The sequence below is a fragment of the Zalophus californianus genome, chromosome 3, assembly GCF_009762305.2.
Source record: "Zalophus californianus isolate mZalCal1 chromosome 3, mZalCal1.pri.v2, whole genome shotgun sequence".
NCBI classification, from domain to species: Eukaryota; Metazoa; Chordata; class Mammalia; order Carnivora; family Otariidae; genus Zalophus; species Zalophus californianus.
This window is the reverse complement of record NC_045597.1, coordinates 58,986,107-58,995,786: the sequence shown is the minus strand read 5'-3', so window position 1 is coordinate 58,995,786 and position 9,680 is coordinate 58,986,107. Positions and strand designations below refer to the sequence as shown.

The window sequence follows — 9,680 nt, the reverse complement described above, 5'->3', positions numbered from 1 at the left end:
GGAGGTGCCTGGTTTTCCTCAATTCATTGTTCAGCGTAGATGGAATATAAACATTTGAATGAAAAATGATTAACCTAGAATAATGTATTCATTTGAATCAAGTCTGTGACGATTTATGTGAAATCAGAGCCACTGTACTAGACATGGATAAAAGCAGTTTTCGCCCTTGGTTGACCAAAGGCAGCAGGGCCGTGGGCTTGCAGACCCGGGCCCTGGGTCACCACAGGCCCCTGAGCAGAAGCCCAAATGACGGGCGTCCCTGAGCCCTCCAGGTTAAGTTCTCCGAAACTGGGGGGTCGGGGTGAGAGCCCAAACCATTCCACCTGTCTGCGCCTGGACATACGGGTTTCTCACGGGCGCTGAAAGCTCTGGCGAAACAAGGCCCATGTTCTCAGTCGTCACACGTCCTTGTTCCCAGCCCGTCTGTTTTGACTGTAACTGAGTTCCTAGGGAAGCGCAACCCTCCACGCACCGTCCCGCGCACCGTCCCGCGCACCGTCCCGCGCACCGTCCCGCGCACCGTCCCGCGCACCGTCCCGCGCACCGTCCCGCGCACCGTCCCAGCGGCTCTCCTCCGCACCCGACTCTTGGCGCACCCCCTGCGGCCCGGGTAGCCCGGAACCGGCTTGGCCAAAAGTAGGACAGGTCAGCAGGGGTCACGGGGACAGAGGAGACCCGCGGGTATGACCTGCTCACTTGAGAACTTGGAACAGACGGTGAAGGACCACAGCGCTAGCAGTAAACACTGTTTCGCTCTGACTGCTGGAGTGTCAGGGAATGACTGGAATATTTCATTCCTAACTGTCATCATGGGAAAATTCTTCTGTGGTGAAAGTGTGTTTTAGGGTAGGAATCATTGCATTGGGATGCCTTGCGTGTACAAAACCGTGGGTCCAGAGGGTTAGCCCGCTTTTATAAATAAGGGAACATTGCCATTGGAAGGGCAAATGATTAAATGTGTGAAAAACTTCTCAAAGGACTCAAAGTTACCTTTTCAGTTTACTTTCTAATTAGCTGCCACTCTAACTTCCCATCAAAGCTTTCAGCGAAAAGGCAGAAAAGCTACAAAAATGTGGTCTCAAATATTCTCTTGCATTAAGGACTTAATTGTGTTCTTTAAAAAAAGGCATGAACCAAAAACAACAAAAAAGGTTATGGTTTGTTCTCAGACATCAAATGTACAAAACGAAATTTTAAAGTTATATTTATAAGCCATTAAGGGTATAACAATTAATCTGTATTTTTTCAGAATCCTGTTTCCAAATCGTGAGTTGTGGCCTCTGTAAGGACCCTCACTTTACACAATATTGTGTGCTGTGTTCTTCAGCCAGGTACTTCTCCACCAGAGAGGGAAGGATGCCTCTCCAGGGGTCCTTCTCCAGGATCAGTCCCTCTGTAGATTTTGTATCTGAAGAATTAGCTGACAGGCCTCCACCCCTCTCGGCAGGGGCCCAGCATGGACTCCTGAGGCGGATGGAGTGGGCCCTGCGGGACCCCTTGTAGCAGTTCTGGCCAACGCCAGTGTGGAGGGTCAGCCCACAGCCCACTGATGACCTTCGTTCTTTACTCACTGAAGTCAGATTATTTTTAATAACGTTTCCTGACAGTCCAGAGTCTCTTAGAATTTGGCTTTTCTGGTTTTGCTTATTTGGCGAGAAGAGAAGACTGTAAATATTTAAAAAAAGAGAGAGAGAAAAGGTTCAGTAACCATTGGACGTTTATTTGGTTGCTAACACTGTTCCACAACATCTTAGGACACGTTTCCATTTGGAAAGCAGGCCTTGTTGTAATTCTTTTTTGATAAATAAAGCATTTTATTTCCTCTGGGCTTGAATTAGTTCTTTTTTTTTTAATATTTTATTTACTTATTTGACATAGAGAGAGAGAGAGAGAGAGCACAAGCAGGGAGAGTGGCAGGCAGAGGGAGAGGGAGATGCAGGCTCCCCACTGAGCAAGGAGCCCAACAGGAGACTTGATCCCAGGACCCTGGGATCATGACCTGAGCTGAAGGCAGACACTTAACCGTCTGAGCCACCCAGGTGCTCCTTGCATTAGTTCTTTGCTAGCAAGTCCTTATTCTAGTTCGGTACCTGTCAAACAGAGAACAGGAGCCTAAAAGGCAATAAATGAAGTAGCTGGGGTTTTGTGTGATGCAAATTTGTAAATTATTAACAGGAAAGGGGGGGAGCCAGACGCTCACCATCAAAACATGTTTGCACAAAATTCACTGTAAATATTGTGAGTCAAAATTTGAGAAGGTCCTATTTAATAAGCTATTTCAAAACACACATTTAAATAAAGACTGAATAAAAAGGTGCCACACACTCTGTGGTCAGTTTCGTTCCTCTGCCATGTGGCTGGTCCGTGTTCCTGTCCCCACTCCAAACAGGGAGTGCCCCGGGAGTGGGGAGGGGGGCCTCTGGGGGGCACTCCGGGCCCCCCAGAGGCCCCACACCATCTTCCCCCCCAGCACTTGGCTAACTCCACACCGTGGTTGCTGTCCCCTCATCCAAGTGAGGCTGTCACTGCTGGAGCCCCACCTGCCTGGCACCCAATACACACATCACAGCCAGAGGCACTCCCATTTTATATTTGAGGAAACTGAGGCTCTGAACAGTTTAACTCACCCAGACAGCATGGACTACACCTGGGACACAAACCCAGGGTGGCCTGAGGCCCAACTCTGCTCCTCCTCCCTCATCCATCCTCAGGACTGGGAAGGAGGGGAGGTCCAGGGTGTCAGGAAGTACTCTGTGCCCGTCCCCACTGTGGCCCGGGAGGCTCCTGCGGGGTCAGTCCCAGAGTGAGCCGGCAGGCACTGAGATCATGATGTTCTTGGATGAGGCTCTCAGTTAAAGCCAGGCATCTGCCCAAATGTTAGGAACACTCCTGGAGAAAAGGCCGAGGGGCACACGGCCCTTGGGCAACCTTTCTCAACTGCCAGCCTCCATGGGTTCTCATCTTGGCGCCTCTGGGGCAGCATATACACCAGGGAAGAGCAGGTGAGCTCTTGGAAGGCCTCTGTGACTGGCCACACTGGTCTTTGTGATACAAAGCCGCTTGGAGCCATAGTGCAGTCTGGAAATTACACAAGACCTGGAAGAGATTGCAATAATGTAATAGAAAATGAAATTGGAAAGTCGCTACAGTTTTTTAATATGAAAAGATAAATGTTTCAAGGTAGATTCACAGATCTTTCTCGTCTACTTATATTAAAGGAAATTAAGATTTAAGATTTTATATCTTCTACTTTTTTTGCTTGTTTGTTTTCTCCAAAACATTATGTTATGTTTGGCATGAAATAGCCAACTTTTCGTTTATGTTCTTTCAGGAAGGTTTTGGATACCGTAGTGGGGCCTGCAGTTGAACAAAGGTCTGAAACCTATAAAGCTAGATTGTGGTCTTCCTAAGGAGATTGAAGATTGAAGATGGATGCGAACAAGGACATAGTTTTGTTTTTGAAATATGTAAAGTGCTTGTATGTCACTACCGTAACGAAGCAAAGGAAAACAGCATGATCAGCCTGGCTACCACTAGGCCTCCGTGTCCACTTATGGAGGAGAACACTGAATTACAGAAAGGGTAAGGAACTTGCTCCAGATCAGACAGCCAGCCGCAAAGCCAGGATTTAGGGAGAGGTCTGACTCCAAAGGCCGTATCTTTGGAAACCAGGATGCATACTCAGGCGGCCTCCCTCCCAGCATACCTGCTCTTCAGCTTTCCACCCCAGGAGGGGCAGACCCTTCCCTCGTCATGGCCTCCAAAGAAAAGCGAGAAGCCTGAATTCCAGGGCTCAAGGATAACTCGGTGGAAAGACTTCAAAAGCTACATTCATTGAAGGAGTTCAGATTTGTTCCGCTTGGTTGTCTCATGTTTGGAAGATCAAATTAGACCCTATAGGATAGGGAACTCAAGCTTGAATCTCTCCGCCATTTTGAGCAATCCCTTGACTCTACACCAGTATTCATTTCAGACTGTAATAGTGCACCTGCTTTTGTTTTCTTGGCTGGCTTTTTCAGCTGGACATAACGTTGGCTTAGATTTCCTGATAGGAGTGGTTGCTGCCCAGCCAGCCATTCTTCCATCTCACATTCGTCCATGGCCTGGCGCCACAGGGCTGCCACGAGGCAGCAGTCTGATGGCCGCACATTTGATTCCTGCCAGGATCTCCTAGTTCCTCCCACGGAGGAGGGTGTATGACTACCAACACCGTAAAACAAAGTCACAAAGCCACATAAAAATTCACAACCCAGTTACCATCAATTAATATTGACTGTAAATTAATCACTGCACTGTGAGCCATCTATGTTACTTTAAAAAACTGTGATCATGGGGGATCTTTCGGGGAACATGTTGGAATACACATTAATTTGTCCGTTAGGGAAGGTTGGAAAACATGAGTCCCCTCAATTTTAGTTCCAAAATTTAAAGCCCAAAGCAAGGATGCCTGGGTGGCTCAGTCATGAAGCATCTGCCTTTGGCTCAGGTCATGATCCCAGGGTCCAGGGATCAAGTCCTACATAGGGCTCCCTGCTCCGTGGGGAGTCTGCTTCTCCCTCAGCCTGCCGCTCCCCCTGTTTGTGCTCTCTCTGACAAATAAAATCTTAAAAAAAGAATAATAAAGCCCAAAGCAACTAAAATATTTATTTATTCAATCACTTGTTTACTCCTTTAACCCAACATCCATTGAACTAACTCTCCATACCTTTAGGGGTCGATCAGGGAAGGACCACAGAGTGACACACCCAGATTGCCAGAGGGATATGACCTTGCACACTGTCCCTGAGTCAGCAGGGAAGGGAAAGCAGACAAAGCGGGAGCCCAGGAGGAAACGGTGGAACCCTCCATCTTCCACAATGCAGCTGACCTCAGGACAGGCCCGCACAGTTCACGGTGGGCCCCTCCAGGCTGAACCCAGACGCTGAGAAGCTGAAGAGGGCGGTGCAGGGCGATCTCCCCCAGCCCCCGCAGCAAGGTGAGCTGAAACAGCCCCTGTGCTGACCTTCCTGGTGTAAACACGGCTGCCACTTCGCTTCCCTTTGCAAGTCTGACCACTTTCCCTTGAGAGCAACTCAAATTCATTAGTCCTGGAAACATGTTTCGGCTTCACTAAATCGACACATTGCAAAGCCACCACTGGGGGAACTGTTTCCACATCCTCTTACTGTCCTTTCTCTCTCAAAGACCTCTATTTTTCCCTCGTAAATGACAGGAGAGGTTTGCACACAGTGGAACTACACAGGGTGGGGGTGGCCACCCCTGGACTTAAGTCCAGCGGCACTACTAGCTGTTTGATTCTGAGAATCACTGAGCTTCACTTTCCTGCCCAAAAAGTGAGGCAAAGAGAAGACCAGCCTCACTGGGTGGCTCTGGAAGTGAGGCACTCACAGACGCAGGCGACGGGCCAGCTCGGGAGGTGTCCCCCTGTTGGCTCCCTCCGCCACCCCCAGGCGCCCCCTGCCGGCGGGAGGGGGAATTCGCTGTAGGCCATCCAGGCAGAAGGAGCCACAGGGGCTCGGAGCATGGGGTGCTCAGAGCATGACGAGGTGCGGGCCCTGTGCGTCAGTGTGTGGACACGCGGAGGGGGCCGGGAGGCGAGTTTTGAAAGCCATCCTGAGGGCTTAATACCATCATCAAGGCAGCTACTGCTGACTTAGCGCCTGCTTTGGACCGGCCCTGCTCTAGATGCTGCGTGAGTACTAAACTCAGTCCTCAGAAGCTGGGTAGGAGGTATGTGCTCATTATCCTGGTTTTGCAGGTGCAGAAACAGAGACACGAGAGAGTCACTTCCCCAAGATCATACCGCAAGCACATGGCCGAGCTGGATTCAAACCCAGAACCCAGAGGGAGGAGCTGCAGAACTTGTGAGACATTCAGGACTTAATATTGACCACTCCCAGTGCTGCACCGTTTCTAGAAGATAAGAATGAGGAAGAGGGTGCCTCAGAGGCTCGTGGCTGTGGCGACATGCCCAACCGAGGGGCAGAGTCGCATGAAAGATGGTGAGGGCAGCTCTGGACAGTCTCGTGTGGAGATGTCCGGGCAGCAGGTGGACAAATGAGTCTGGAGCTCAAGAAAGGTACTGAGTAAGGGACAGGCGGGGCTGGGGGGGGGGCGCTAGAGAGAGAGACTCACAGAAATCCCCTAAATGCAGGGGTGTAAGGGAACCAGAGATAAGGGAACAAACCAGACCACCCTGCCTGAGGCGTCAGAAGGGGGTCTTGTTTCATGACAGTCACCTGTGACCAACAAAGCATAACCAGACCCCAAAGAAGAAATAAGCCATTAAAGATGTTATCACCAGTCCTTACTCAAACCAAGACGTCACAAGAATGTTAAGGCCACAAGCTCCCTGGTCAGCTCTAAATAAAAGCCTTGTCGGTGGAGGCCCACATTGGCTGTCAGGACCCCTCTCACTCCTGAGAGCTTTTTCTGTACCTTGCTTAATAAAACTCCATAGCTTTCCTCACTCCCCTTTGTCCACGAGATTCACTCTTCGACCGTGTGAGACAAGAACCTCGCTCTCCCGCGTCCATATGTGGGCCAGTCACTTTGATCTGGGGGGTCCCTGAAGTCTGAGTGAAGAGGAAGCCATCCACTCCTTGCTGTAGTTCGGGCCTTAGAAGGCACGCAGTCCTTCATCCAGTTGTCGGTGTGTGTTCTTACGTTCTCTGTCTCCTACCTGAAGTCCTTTTCCTCCCTCCCGGCAGAGGCTCAGGAGGAAACCACCATGTTCCTCCTCTGCAGCCTCCTCCTTTTGTTCAGTGAGGGGTGAGGGCTGCTGGGGCTGCACCACGGCCCCTAGGTCCTTTCTCCCGGACAGCCTCACGTTCTTTCTCGCTGTCCGCCAGACCCACACAGGGCAGCATCCATCCGAGTCTGTCTCATGCAGTAAGCTCTGTTGGCCAGAGCTGGTCGCTAAGAGGTGTGGTATTCCCGGTACCCTAAAGACCAGGCTGACATACCTTTGAGAAAGTGTCACTGGGACAGAAAGTGGTTGACCTCCCGGCCAGGCCTCACCGTTTGTCCAGCCCCCAGCCCTGGAGAGGCCCCGGCCAGGACCCCAGCTTCAGGAACAGAGGCGAGGCCGTAACTGCAGACTGCTGCTCCTACTGGGCCAAAGAAGTCTCTGCCGTTTTCCGGGCACTGAGCATGACATTCACCTGGCCCAGCGGCATGAACGGGACTCTGTGGCGCCCAGGGTGTGGGAGGAAGGAGGAGGGCGTGCCTGTGGCCGCCTGGCAGCATCTAGCAGCACCAGGCTGCCCTTCACCTTGACTGGGGACATTGCCCAGCAGAGCGGCAGTTTTCAGTTGTCAGTTTGCTGGGCCTGCCCGCATCCTGCCGTAGCACACAGCCTAAGCAGCCAGGAAACTGGCAGCTAGAGGAGGGGCAGGGAAAGGAGGGCACCTGTCACACTGTCGCTGTCAGGAAAGGCTCAGTATCTGGCCCTGGCCTTGTGGTGGGGAGGCAGCGAAGAGCTGGTGGGCCGCCTCACTGGAGCCCATCTCCCGGTGGCCCTGCAGCTCCTGCCCCGGGCATCAGGGAGGAGTCTGTGTGAGTCAATTCACCCTAGAAAGGTCTTGCAGGATGCCCCGAGGCTGGGGCTGTGCAGTTCGAGAAGGCACACAGGCACAGAGTGCCTGCCCCGCCAGGCAAAACCCACCTCACTGTCAGCTTCTCTCTCCCTCCACGCTCCAGGAAAGGGGGTCAGAGACAGGTGACACTGTGACCACTGCCTAAACCGGGGGCCAGCAATGAGTCTTTGGTCTGACCCAGTCTGGGGGCTGCTTGTGAGGGTCCAAAAGGCTGCAGACCACCAGGGAAACCCCAGCCCATTATCCTGAGTTCACAGCCTCTTCTCCCTTTTCCCTCCCTACAGGCTCAGGTGCTTTATTCTCCTCAGGCTGGGGGAGGGAACACCCTGACACTTCCAGGATTAACCCATGTGTATTTACCTTGAATGTCTTGTCTTCATCTCTTCCTCAGACAGAGCGTTCTCCAGCCTATCTCAGTCCACCATGTTCGTTGCTCTTTCTCCACCACCTTTATTCCTGCTCTGCCATCCAACCTGGATAGGTCGCCCTATCTGAAGAAAATCTATCATTTGACCATGTTACTTTCTAGCCATGGTCTTTTCTCCTCCAATCTTTTACAGTCTACAAGTGGCTTACACTCTAACTCATCTCAGAGCAATCTCTTCTCTTGGCTCAGGATGACCAAATCATAGGACTGGAAGGGACCTGGGTTAGTTAGGACCTTTTCCATTGCAAGTAAGAAATACACCTTTAATAAGCTTAAGATAGATAGATAAATTCATTCATTCATTCATTCATTCATTCACATAACTGGGAACTCCAAAGTGTATACCAGTTTCAGGCATGGTTGGATCCAGGAACTCAAATCACATCATCAGGGCTCTGTCTTTCCACTGCTGTCTTGTGTTTGATTCTCAGACAGGATGTGTCCACATGGTGAGAAAGTAGCCACTGTTGTTCCCAAACCAACATGCTTATGGCACGTGATTTAGAAGGAAGAGAGAAACACTCCTCTATCCCCAGTGTCCATTTGTCACATCTCGTAACAGCACTCTGACAGTCTGTTTGTGTCTCATGTTCATCCGTGGAAATGTTTTATTTCTATGTCTATTTCTAGATATGCTTGGTCACATGCCCACCCTCCCGGGCTAGGGAGAGGGAGGAGATGTTGAGGAACGGAGGAACAGGGCACTGCTGTTAACAGCCCCATTGACACTGTCTTGAGTGGGGGCAGAATGGGTACCCCAAGGAAGGGATACTGACAGAAGACTGAGGTCATCTTTCTTAACTGGGGTGAACACTGTCTTCCACTGATTTGAATGATTAGGACTCTACATGGCTGACCCCATTCCTCTTTCCTAACATAGAATCGCACCTGCTGTCTCTGTCACCAACCTTCCCCTCTCCGGGATGTTTCAAGGCTGCAGAAGAGTCCAGGAGGATGTCTGGTGAAATGATTCCTGCTGTGATAAGGTTTCCAGTCCCTGCTGCCTGCCATTGCAGCAGCCTGGCTCTCTGGCCCCTCTGAGTGCACCTGTAGCTTTCATTGGCCCTTTTCCCATTCTTCGTAAAATTTATCTTATTACCCCTGTGTTCATTATAAAACATTTAGGAGATACAAGGAAGCAAAAAGTAAATAATTAAATCAACATGTGATTCACTATACAGAGGCAACAGTTGCCAAGCATACTATCATTTCAGCCTTTTCAGACTTTTGTCTACAAAAATAGAATCATGATATACAACTTAATAAAGAGACAAATTAAAAAAAAAAACAGGCAAAGGACTTGAATAAATATTTCTCCAAAGAAGATAGACAACTGGCTAGTAAGTACATGCAAAGATTGTCAACGTCATTCATCATCAGGGAAATGTAAATCAAAACCATAATGAGATACCACTTTACATCCACTAGAATGGCTAGAAGTAAAAAGTCCAATAATAACAGTTGTTAGCGAGGATGTGGAGAAACTGGAACCCTCCCACACTGCTGGGGGAAATGTAAGGGGTGTTGCTCTTGTGGGAAAGAACCTGACGGTTTTTCGAGTGACTAAGCACAGCTTTCATATGACCCAGCAATTTCACTCTTAAGTATATACCCGAGAGAAATGAAAACATATGTGCACACAGAAACTTGTACAC

General features: G+C 50.1%; 1 long non-coding RNA gene across 1 annotated transcript; it reads right to left on the bottom strand.

Moving 5' to 3' along the window:
* Positions 1 to 2,632: 2,632 nt before the first annotated feature.
* Positions 2,633 to 9,269, bottom strand: LOC113919473. Its single transcript, XR_003519017.1, has 3 exons — positions 8,371 to 9,269; positions 7,959 to 8,089; positions 2,633 to 3,096 (listed from the first exon to the last, which is right to left on the bottom strand). It is a non-coding gene; the product is annotated as an uncharacterized LOC113919473 (long non-coding RNA).
* Positions 9,270 to 9,680: the final 411 nt, after the last annotated feature.